Genomic DNA, 13,358 nt, shown 5'->3' with positions numbered 1-13,358 from the left:
GGTCCGGGCCATGCCCCCAAAGCTGCAGGCTTTAACTGAAAACCACTCAGTAGGTTACCTATCTCCAGCACCAGGACAACCAGTTCCCAATGGGATCCAAACCCCAAATAAATCCATTTTACTCTGTATAAAGCTTATACAAGGTAAATTTGTAAACTGTTCGCCCTCTATATCACTGATAGAGAGATATGCACAGCTGTTTGCTCCCTCAGGTATTAATCACTTACTCTGGGTTTAATAATAAACAAAAGTGATTTTATTAAGTATAATAAGTAGGATTTAAGTGGTTTCAAGTAACAACAAACAGAACAAAGTAAGTCACCAAGCAAAAGAAAACAAAACACGCAAGTCTAAGCCTAATACATTAAGAAACTGATTACAGGTAATATCTCACCCTCAGAGATGTTCCAATAAGCTTCTTTCACAGACGAGACTCCCTCCAAGTCTGGGCCCAATCCTTTCCCCTGGTACAGTCCTTATTAGTTCCAGCAGACATCTTAGGTGGTAAACATGGGTATTCTCATGACTAGGTCTCCTTTGTTGTGTTCCACTCTCTTTTACAGCTTTGGCACAAGGTGGGAATCTTTCATCTCTCTGGGTCCCCACTCTCCCTTCTAAATGGAAAAGTATCAGATTTAAGATGGATTCCAGTATCATGTGGCATGGTCAAATGTCCTGTGAGACCTCATTCTTCATTACCCAGGGGCTGGTCATACGTACACAGGAAGGCTTGCAGGTAAATAAACCCATTCACAACCAATTGTCCTAGTCAATGGGAGCCATCAAGATTCTAAGCCACCATTAATGGCCCACACTTTGCATAATTACAATAGGACCTCAAAGTTATACTTCATATTTCTAGCTTCAGATACAGGAATGATACATACATACAAATAGGAGGAATATATTCAGTAGGCTATAACCTTTGTTATTATACCTTACAAGAGACCTTCTGCATAAAGCATATTCCACAGTTACATATATGCACACTCATAAGCATATTTCCATAAAACATATAGAGTACAACGTCACAAAGGCACTCACTGAAAATTCATTGGGCCAGAATCTTAGGTTTTATAAATTGGCATATCTCCATTGAAATCCATTGTTTTAATTATTCTATTGTTACAAATCATATTGCTCTTATAGAAAATAACTTTTCAGACAAAGTTTTCTCTCACTCAGGTATGTTCCCTACATTATGTGGCTTAAACTTTTAGAGGAATAGTTAGAACTTGTTAAAGAAATATCAGATGATATTTATCCTCCTCCCTCCAAACGGTCTTGGAATTCAGATTCTCCCCCTATAGATTTCTTTCCCGATCAACATATTATATAAAAATACATCTTGACTTTGCTTTGCTTAGAAAGGCTCTAAATACTCAGTGTAGCACAGCAGGAAGCTCCTTTAAAGCAGTTTAGATTGGTGGGTGGATTGAGAGGGGAGGAGACCACAATTATACCCCCATTTCAATGACATGTCTGGAGATGCAGTGACTCCAGACAAAGAAGCTGAAATGTATGAAAGTTGCCATGTCTTCAAGACAGACCTAAAAATACCTGCCTGAACTGCAGGTTTGAAACCATTTCCAAGAGCAGTTCACATAGGCTCCCAGCAGGAAAGCCTAAGACAGTACTGAATCATTTAGAACAGGCTGTCTAGAGTACCTGGTTATCAGTGAGAGTGAAGCACAAAGCACTTCTCTACTTAGTGCAAACATATAGTCTTCTTTGTACATGCAGGTAACTACATCTCTCTATCCTCTAGTTGTTACTCAGGGAAAACTCCGACTCACTCTCATTGCTGATCATTACGATGTGCCATTCATTAATAATGTTTGCTGATGTGAACTAAAGTAGACCATTCCAAAAAAATCAAGACCAGAGCTGAGATGCTTGAAAAGAACTCTGAAATGGCTACCAACCACACAATAGTCTGCAATTCTCAGAACACTTGTCACATGAAGCCAAAGTTGCTAAATTCTGTAACTTCCTCCAACTTGGCACAAGGTACACATTTCAGTTCAGAAACCATTTCGGGCTAGGGACGGGTACTCTCACACACCTTGCCACTAAAGAAATTTATTTTTGTGGCCTCAGTGTCATACAAGCTCTTTTGAAACCAAAAACAATTGTTTCCTAACTGAGATTAGCCCAACAAAGCCAGCACAGGTGGCAAATTAGAAATATCCAGGTCTATATCTTTCCCCGTTTTGGCTAGAGGAACGGGTATAGGATTGAATCCCGTATACACAACTCTGCAGTCAGAACAGCATCTTCAACAGCTGCTGCACAAAGCTGCTTCCTACTGTTGTTGCTGACTCTCCGGTATCTGTGGGAAAAACATGCTCCAGATGTTTGTGAGAAGAAACCCCAAAGTTCAGGCCTCTGTGACAATTATAGTTCCTTTCCCAAGTGGGTCAGCCTCTTCCTCTGAACAAATGAGCAAAATGGCTTCCACTGACCCTTCAGAGCACCAGAACTAGGCTCAGCCAAATCAGGAAGTAAAAAGAAATACCATTTGTTTGCCCATTTCACTTCCATGTACGTTGTGCAAGATCAAAACTTGAAATACACTACGAAACACAGGAAAATCAGAGAGGAGACAATATATACTGGAGAATTGGGGCCAGTGTTATAATGTGAATGGACCTCAGCTTCGACCTACTGTAATATTTTTCAACATTTTCCCGTTCACTTGCAAGAGGCAATCAGACAGTTATCTGAATTGTCTGCGAGAAAGCTGTGACCTCGTTCACAGGTGATGATGCAAACCAACCCTTTCAGTTTTGCCTGGAGGATTCAACTACATGACCGTACAGCCTCCAGGGGGAATCTTACATAGATGTCTCCTTCCCAATGCACTTTCACATACATGGGTGGAGGTTTAAAGAGTTGTAACCCCAATCAGTGGGTTGGAAATCTAACAATCAGGTACCGTCCTTAGTATGAAGGCAGACATGAATTTGGAGAATTTTATTAAAAAACAACTAAAAATAATTATTACACACAAACATCTAGTTTTTCAAAACTTAGGTCCCAGGTTGCTCCAAAACACTTTCCTACAATAACAGCGAGATTTTGTCACTTGGCAGTAGGAGTTTGTATGTCTCAGGTGGATTATAAGATAACTAATGGGCCTGGGACGCATATGAACACAACTTGCTTTTCTCAGATATAAAACAGAGCTTAAGAACACTTTCATCTGCTAACTCCTCACTTCAAACTCCATCTTTTCTGGCATTAATAATACCTGTCAGAGGGCCTTTTAAGTTTCAAAGTGCTTTATAGACATTCATCAAGGCTCACAACTTTCCCTGTGAGATAAATATCAATTTATTATCACAATTTAATGGTGAGGAAACTGAAGTACTGAGGCCTTGCCTACAATGGGGAAAAGTTGGGTGTGAAATTCTCCACTGGAGTAGCTCCACCTGTGGTAACAACAGTGGAGACTGTAGTGTAAACAAGGCTTAAGTGCTTTTACCATCATGTCATCTATCTCACAAGCTCCTGCCCCTATCCATGATTGCACACTTGCTCACTCAAGCTCTTTTTGACCTGAGAAATCGTTGGAAAAGTGAGTGAAAGGAGACTGTATTTCAGAAATGGAGAAATTAAAAAATAAAATACCCACAACACTGCACAGCAAAGGCAAAACAAATTTGCCATGTTCCATTTGAAATTCTCACATAGCTAAAGGTCTGATCCTGCACACATTTAAGTCAATGGTAAAGTTTCCATTTATTTCAGGATCTGAGTAGAGGATCAAGCCCTACATAACCTGTAGATGAACAATTTATTTTACAACATGGTTTGGAAATACTGTTACTATCTCAGTAAATGGTGTAGATGGCACCCAACAAACCCTGGTATTTTATAGCTACTTCCCAGAAGGAAGACCATTCTGTTCACATACAATAGCGTGTGACAAAGGAAGAACTTCTCAGCAGGAAGTGACTGCATGGTCAAGCCTGGAGAAATCTGCAGGCAGATCCTGCTGTAAATCAGCATAACTCAAGCATAACTGAAGTCAACAGAGCTATGCCAACAGAGCTTGATCTTGATCTTCCATTATCTGGCCCACATTTACTTTAAGTGCAACACCAAGAATACGGAAACAGGGGTGAAATTCTGGCTCCATGAAAGTCAGTGGGACTTTTGCGATTGACTGCAATGGAACCAGGATTTTACCCATGGTGAAGGCGGCTACTGAAAACTCTTGGCCAGCTTCCGCACAGTTACTGCACAGCATGAAAGCACAGTAACTCCACTGAAGTCAAATTTCCACACTCAAATCCCATTTACATCAGGGTTACTGAGTAGAATTTGGCTCTAAAAATTGAGAAGAATAGGATTCACAGAGAATTAAGACAAACACTTAGCAGTACTCAGAACAAGACAGATACAGAGACCAGACATACTGTAGATTTTGATGTCAGCTCTGACAGCTACCGTGATGTTTAGTGTGTGTATGTTGACAGCTGAAGATGAGGGGCTAAGCAGAAGGAAAATCTCCCACTCTTGAGACACTAAATTATTCAACTTAATTGATGCAAATGACTGAGACTTAACTAAACTATAACATGAGCTACGGCTCAGAGACATATGATGCATGCCAATTTACAGCACTTTACAGTAAATTTTTACTAACTAAACACTAATAACTGATCAAAGTTATCTCTGGTATAAGGGAAATTAGTTTTCCTTTTTTCAAATTTAAATCCTTTATATGTAGTTTGACTAAAATCAGGAAGGGATATGGAATGACTAGAGAGATTTGGTCCAGATCTAGGATAGGACATACATTGAAACAAATAGATGAAGTGCAACAACAACAACAAAATCCATGCCACAACATTTGCGCGGCACACAAAGCTTCCATTATCACACTAGCTTAAAAATTATTTTGGAAAAATACCCTGAGTTGACTGCTATGCCATGCTGAGTGGGCTGGTATATATTTCCTTGATTTATTTTACAGTCTCCCATTATTCCCTCTGTCTAAACAATTTTTCCATGTCATTAATTGTTTTGCAACGAGGTAAATAAGAGACAGACTTTTTCCCCACTGTGCATCGGTTCCTCTCATTTTGTTTTGTTCTGTGCTGTTTCATGTGCTCTTCTGGCTGAGACAAGTAACTGGAGATCTTGCAGAACTTTGGCAACAATATGAGAGTTTCTGGGAGAATTTTCAGAGAGCTTTGCCAAGCTTGTGCAGCAGCTATCATACTTGTGACGATACAAGACTATTTCATTGCGGTTGCATGCCAAAGTGAAGCCTATTCAAAACACCTGTTTTGTGAAGTGTAATTACCAAGCAATATAAAAATCTTGGTTTCCCAAAACATATAGTGGAGCAGTGGTTCTTCATCTTTTTTCACTCTGGCCACGATTTTCAAGAGTGACTAGCAATTTTATGTGCCTGTACTTTTGCATGCCCAGTTTGAGACAATCTATTTCCCTTAAATGCTAAGCACCAGCACTAACCATCAATAGGTGTCTCAGCTGGACACCCAAAAATTGGAGGACCCTGGATAAAAGCCATCAAGGTCTGACCCTAAATACCTTACATATTTATTGGTGCGGATCAAAAAATCACATTTGAAGAATCTTTACCCTCTCAATTTTTCAAGAAAGAGATCATCTTGTGTGTCTGCTTCCCCTTCCAATTCTCCTTTTTCCTGGCATTTTTGGAGTCTTCTTTTGATGTTCTGTAGACTAAGCTCCATACATCAGTGATGGTCCAAAAATGGTCTCCCAAGGGAGCAGGGTCAGGCTCATGTATGAGAACCACTGTGTTGGTTACATTAAATGGACTGGGAAAAATGGGAGAAGAAGAGATACACTCCCTGTTGCAGTTTAAATATAGTTGTCCAGATCCTCGGTTGGTGTAAATCAGGGTAGCTCTTTGATTTAAGCCAGCTGAGAATCTGGCAAATGGAGTGCAAAATAAGATGCCAAGGAACTGCGATAATACATTTCTTATAATGTGAAACACTGAAGTGCCGAATAATAGAACTTCATCCCATTATATTATGTTTTATTAAAATCTATTGCTGCCACTGGGATTTATGAAAACATTTACCTAATTGCATGACCAACATTTACTTGTTCTTTGCTTTTAAGAGCAGGTTTTTCCTCACTGGCAGAGTGCTTTCACAATATTATAGACAAGAATACTTAAAGAACAGATAGAAAACACACATATTTCAGGGACTGCATGGTTTAGGAAATTGGAAATGGATTCTGGGAGCTTTATATCATTGGTGGTTCAAATCCAGTCTGAGTTGGTAGTGACCAAGATAAGTTACCAGATGGCTTTTCAGTTCCCTCTATGAAATGAATTTGATAGTTTCAGTCCACTATCCTGTGAAAAAGTGCCCTTATCACAAAAAGCACTATCTATATTTCAGTTGCACCTACAGTCCACCACTGAGATCAATTCCCTATTGCCAACTCTTATGATTTAGTTATAAGTCTGATGATAATCATTGTTTTCTATAAAGCCCCACCTCCTGGAGTCAAGTGGATATGTGATGATTTCAGCCTTTATTCTTAAAGAAAATGTAAGTTTCTAGCCAGCGTGGCTGTGAAAAAAGATCCAAAATGTGACCCCAGAGTACCGTAAAGGCTCAAAAAGCAGAAGGCAAATAAAAGCACACCAAATCTATTATGTTTACATAATCTCATGATTTTAAAGCACTCTCTTTATTTTTGGCAAGCCTGACTCATGATTTTTGAACATTTGGGATTGGCAATACTGGTGATAGTACTTGCCCTGAAAAGCTTTCAGTCTAAATAGACAAGACCATCAAAGGTTAGGAGGAGAAACACGGGCACAGAAAGATGAAGTGACTTCCTCAACATCACACAACGGGTCTGGCAGAACCAGGAATAGACTCTAGGTCTCCCAATGCCCCATTTGGTATCCTATTCTCCCAACACCAATGACCCTATTTGGCAATGCTGGTGAGAGTCTGAACAGACAGACAAAGAATTAATGATGAAGGAGACTGAACAAATTTCTTGCTCTAATGAGGTGGTCTCTGAAGATCAGGGTTGCAACGCATTGACAGCGTAGCATCGACCAGTTTACACAGCTGTAGCTCATGCTGCACTTGCTGTGTGGATAATCAGAGGACTTTGGGCCAGAATCTGTTGACGTACTCTGCTGTAATCTCCATTGAAGTCTGGCCCTTCAATTTTTCAAGACTGTTAATGTGGAAACTTTCATGAGGACTAAATTTACACAATGTTTTTAAAAGAAGAAATCCCATATCTTTTAGGAAAGAATACCACCAATCACAGCCCAGACTCAGCATTTAAGCACGTGTGTAAATTTACTTGTGCAAGTAAATGGGATTCTGATGGGGTGTGCAGTTACATATGCGCTCACATATCTGTGGCTCAGGACCCACAAGAGAAGTGCAATATTATAGTTCCCAAATCTGTGGACAATTTACCATGAAATGTTGATTCATAATTCTTCTCATGCTTTAATGAATAAATTATACATGTATTTTAAGATAACGATACAGGCCACTTCATAAACATTGTCTTTGATGCAAAAGATCAGACAACTGTTACTGTTTTTTATTAGTGGGGGAGGGAGCTCGGGTTGGCGTCAGCAAGACAGACCATTGTATGTATAATATCAGCGACTTAAGTTTACTCTGAGTTGGCTCCTTTGTAAATTCTCCAGGCTCCATGAAATCCAGAGTTGGGGCTGATAAAAACACTTAAAAATAAAAAGGCATCAAAAGAGCATTTCATAAATGCAGCATATTTTATAAAAAACAATTTCAAATCTGATCCAGGTAGACATAAAATTTTAGGAATAAGTTCAAAGCATGGTTCAAAAAACCTTGATATGCTCCCTTAAAATACAAAAGAGACTACAGATGCATGTTTGGGAGAATCTTTTGCGTGTGTGTGTGTGTGTGTGTGTGTGTGTGTGTGTGTGTGTGTGTGTGTGTGTGTGTGTGTGTGTGTGTGTGTGTGTGTGTGTGTGTGTGTGTGTGTGTGTAAACAGAATTAGGAGTAAATGCTCTATATTTATATCCTTCCATACTGAAGCTCTAAATTGCATATTTTTGCTCTTCAATATTGTTCTTTATTTTTCCTATGACAAACAATTGCTATGGAGAGGAAATAATTACTTTTATTAAACAGGCAGTAGCTTACTCTGTCTCGTACACCTTTTAGACAATTTTGTATATAAAGGAAGCCAACAGAGCCCATACTGTGGGCTCACAGTATCGGAAGGTCCATCTGAAATGGGAGCAGAGTAGTGGAAGACTTCCCCAACCTCTTAGTCAAGGGCCCAGACTGTCTGTAAGCAGAAAGGGGCAGCTAAAGAACAGGCTGGTCAAGGCTATTTGTATGTAACCCCCACTTGGAGTTTGCCTGCTCCTGGACTTTTGAACTGAGCTTCTAGGGGACCTACCAAAAGGAATACAACTAAAATGGCTACCAGAGCGCTCTGACGCCATTTGCCAGCATACTTGGGGTTGGAGTGGGGACAGAAGGAACTAGAAGCCTTTGCTGGGGCCAATAGAGAGGATTCTGCATACGGTGATACGGACAAGTGGTCCACTGGGCCAGTGACAAGCCAGAGCGGCACAACCTCCAGCGAGAGGGCATTCTGACTCTGCAGCCCTAAGGAGAGACTTTAGATTTTAGTTTTAAGATTGGAAGCTGAGAGAGAAACAGCACAACTGAGGAAGTCTCTGTTAAACTGACACTCCCTCCTAAGGGAGTTCTTGCACGGCTGTGAGATTATTTTCTTTACTTTCACCTTATATTACTACATTTAAACTCTCTAATCATCTCAGGCTCACTTATGAAGATACTAGGATCAAGAAGGGTGTTCCACAAAGTCTTTTAAGCTCCTAAACGGGCCTGCACTTTTTGTACTGAATCGTTCTTAAGAGAAATACATGGTCATATTCTAATCCACTCTTCTACTACTGGGGAATCAGACTTTAGTATTCATAAAATATTTTCAACCCTTCCAGTATCAAAACCTCATATTATTTCACATCATCTACACAAGGTCCCTTGGTATCATCTGTCAAGTTATTATTTATAGACATCCATCCTAGTAAGATAGGTCAGGTACCCATGGTCTAAAACTCCAGCTATTGCTGATATTTGCTGAGCAAAGCTGATTGGGGACAGCAGTAGCACTCTAACACAAGAACATAAGAATGGCCATACTGGGTCAGACCAATGGTCCATCTAGCCCAGTAGCCTGTCTTCCAACAGTGGCCAAAATGCCAGGTGCTTCAGAGAGAATAAACAGAACAGGTAATCATCAAGTGATCCATCTCCTGTCGCACATGTCCAGCTTCTGGCAAGCAGAGGCGAGGCACACTTCAGAGCATGGTTTTGCATCCCTGCCCATCCCGCCTAATAGCCACCGATGGACTTAATCTTCATGAACTTTTCTAATTCTTTTTTGAACCCTGTTATACTCTTCGCCTTCACAACATCCTCTGGCAAAGAAGATGTCTGCCATATCTTCTTCTCCCCCTGACACTCCACATGCCTCTTCACCAAGGTAATTTTAAAAAACGTTGTCCTGAGTTTATTTTAATATGAATCTTTGTTGTTTATTACACAGATGCCTTAACCCCAATAATGAACATTTAACATTTCAATGTTTCAAAAGTGAGTCTTTATATAATAGAAACATCAGCAGAGATTATATCTACACATGCTTATGATCAGATTTAACTACTTTTTTCCTTTTCATAGCTTGTAAGATCCACAAATGTTAGAGGTGAGGCTGACAACAGAGGCAAGAAACACAAGGAACTCATTGAACCTATGGCCTTGCCCTTAATAGAGATCATCTGCCCTTGAATTGTTAAAGGAGGTGCACAGCAAGGATAGCCAGAAATACTTTCTCTCTATTTGGTGAGCTAAGAGCTGTGCCTCACCATTCAGATGTGGATCTGCTCCATGGTTTGGTCACAATACAGCTGTAGTATTACAAAAACTTTTCCCATGGACAGATCATGATGTCCACCCAGAAATTACAGCTCGTTCAACATACAGTGGCCTACCTGTTAAATTACACTGCCCAACATGAGTACATCAAATAAGTTCTCTGTAGTGGCTACCTATCCATTACCAGGTACATTTGAAGTGCCTGACCTTTATCTTTAGAACTCATGGATATGAAACTCACTACAACTGGCGAGGAGGCTGAGCTCATATCTTGTCACATTTAAGGTCAAATACCAGTCACATGCATTATGGCGAGTCTTCTAAACTAGCAGAAGTGATTCAGCAGGCAGTGCACAGAATCTTAACCCTTCTCAGAAAATAGCTTAAAGGCTGGGGAGGAATAAGGATCGTCTCCTAGTCAAGGTGCAAGACTGAACAGCAAGAGAACTGGATACTAACCCAACTCCACCGCAGACTTCCTATATGACATTGGGTAGGTTACTTCACTTCTCTGTACCTCAGGTCCCTCATTTGGAGAATAGGCATAATGGTATTTCCGTGGCAAACATGGGTAGTTGTGAGTCTTAGTTCATTGATGTGTATGGAGATTCTAATGTAGACAGCACTGCATGAGACAAAAATATTAGTGAAAAACTTGGGTGTGGGTGACCAGAGAGAAGGTGAAATCTTGGTCCTACTGAAGTCAAAAGGGGGCTTTGCCAGGATGTCACTCAGGGAATCTTAATCCTCACTCTTGACAGAATTCCTTAACTTTAGGTAACTGGTGTCCAGATACCATGGTGATTTCTTTTAGAAACATTAATTAAACATTTCCTGCCAGTAACATAGTCTATTTTAAAAAAAAATGATGGTAGAATAAAGCAGGAATTGAAGATGAAATTTAAGTGAATTCATCATGATTTCAAATAAATAAAATAGCTGCTGAAACACGCTGGGGAGTTTCCAAATCCTAACTAGCAGGGCAAATGGGAGGAAGGGGAGTCATTGTTTGGTGCTTCTGACCTAGGAAGAGAAGTAAAAAAAATCAGAGGCAGGAAAGTAGACGGAATATTTAACGTCCCTAAAAATCAGAGGCAGGGATGTTTAACATCCTTTTATTTACCCACTTCATTTAGTAAATGCATTAAATTAAACTGCAGATGTTCTGCTGTCAGTGCAGTGAGCAAGCTGCTGAGTGTTAGTGGGCTGTTTCATGATGGAAACATTTTATGTACTGTAAATAAACAAACACTATTTTGTTAATTAGTTAATGAATTATTTTTAAAAATGCTCCATTAGGCTCTTTACAGCCCAAGTAGCTGTAGTTCCTGTTTTTAATAGAGACCCTGCACTAGAAAATGCAGAATGCTCAAGCTCACAGAAATTGCAGATCATGAACAACTAATTATCACTAGTACACCCATGTTTTATGTTATTATACATTATCTATAGTATTTCTATACCCAAGACCACCAAAGCCATGACACTAGAAATAAGAAATCCAGTCTGTGGGAGGGATGTCAAGAATTAAGGTTTATAAATCAGTGGAAGGTATAAAAGATTATTAATGATGAAGAGACTCCTTGAATAGGTTCAATATGAATTGGGAGGGAGGCCAATAACTGGTAAATTCTGAAGAGCTGCATTCTCAGTTATATACGTACCATCAAATCAGTGTCTGAAATAACAGCAAACTGAAGATTTTCAAGAATAAACAGTCCACTCAGGATTCCGATAGATGGAACTGTACAAAAATAAATAAATAAATCCTGTATCTGACTGTATTTCATTGCATCACTGTGCTCATATGATTCAGGCTGCTAGCTGTGTGGTAAAGTTTTTAATAGACAGATGGCTAATTTTACAATTCCAACCCAATTTCTTAATGGACCAACTCCAAAGATCCAGTGTTAGTGTAATGCCATGGATAAAGGTCAGCAGAACACAAAGCAGAACATATGCTCATGTCAGCATTTTCACATAGTCTTCTTTAACAGAATATACAGCGCTAAGCTGAGGGATTTGCACTGGCTCAACACTAGCACCATATGGGTGGCCTGTTGCAAAGTAATGATGGCCTAAGCATAGAATCTTAATCAGGTACTGATGGCCAATGAATCAAATAGCACCACACAAGTAATCAGTAAGTGATTAAAAAAAAATGACCGAAGATGTATTGCTGAAATTACTCCGCTAACTAGAGAAGTGATTTTGTCTCAACTATAGCCTGTCATGTCATTACCTCTTAATCTGAGCCCCAATCTTTCTCTCTTGGCACAAATCTCTCGAGAAATATAAGAAACTTAATGTCTAGTAGTTATACACTTTTACATATGTAATGGAAACGGAGCAGTGATGCTATTGTGTTACCATTTGGAGATATTGATTTATTTCAGTCATTTGTTAAAGGTGCACATGAACTGTTCTAATCCTATTTATAGTTTAAGGTATTCAGTAGAAAAACTTGATACAGTATTATTTGTTGACAGTGTAACACTATTGTTACAGATTTCATAGCATGCCAAGCCCAGCTAGCTTTACTCACATGAGTAATTCTGTTTAAGCCAGTGGAATTATTGGTATGAGTAAAGTGAGCAAGATTTGGTCCTGCAGTATATCCTGCATTATAATTTGATTACAGAATGTGTCTGCATTTGATGATCATTTTGGGAGGAACTGCAGACAGACAGTATCATAGAATATCAGGGTTGGAAGGGACCTCAGGAGGTCATCTAGTCCAACCCCCTGCTCAAAGCAGGACCAATCCCCATTTTTTGCCCCAGATCCCTAAATGGCCCCCTCAAGGATTGAACTCGCAACCCTGGGTTTAGCAGGCCAATGCTCAAACCACTGAGCTATCCCTCCCCCCTCTAATACTTAACCCAGACTGATGCTTTGCAGAAGAGCACAGGCAATGCAATTTTTCTGTATTCCAGAGGAAAGGATCTGCGTGATTGCCCTGCATGGGAGGCTCAGGGCTGCGATACGGGTTGGCCAGAGGCAATGCCATGGGATCTGGGTTTAGGCAGATTGTATTCCCACTGCCCCATTCACCCCCAACTTCCATGCACTGGGGGGACAGCAGCCATTACTCTAATACATAGACTGTGATAGTGGCTGTGAAACTGTATTGCCACATCTTGGACCCAGTTTCAGGGGTGAATTTCAGCTTCTCAACTCATCTGCAGTTCCGCACTACCGGAAGTGCAGATTTTGCAAGGCACTTAAACTCACCCTTAACTTCAAATTTATGAGTAATCCCATCCTTATTCATCAAAGCACTTGAGGTCAATGGAGTTTAACCACATGCTTAGGGGCCAGAGTCCAATATTTGGACTTTCCCCTCAAAGTGGGTTTCACCCTTATATATACATACATATATAAAATAAATCTTAAGTAAA

The sequence above is a fragment of the Natator depressus genome, chromosome 12 (genome assembly GCF_965152275.1).
Source record: "Natator depressus isolate rNatDep1 chromosome 12, rNatDep2.hap1, whole genome shotgun sequence".
In the NCBI taxonomy this organism is placed as follows: domain Eukaryota; kingdom Metazoa; phylum Chordata; order Testudines; family Cheloniidae; genus Natator; species Natator depressus.
The sequence above is the reverse complement of the archived record's forward strand: the minus strand, read 5'-3'. Positions refer to the sequence as shown.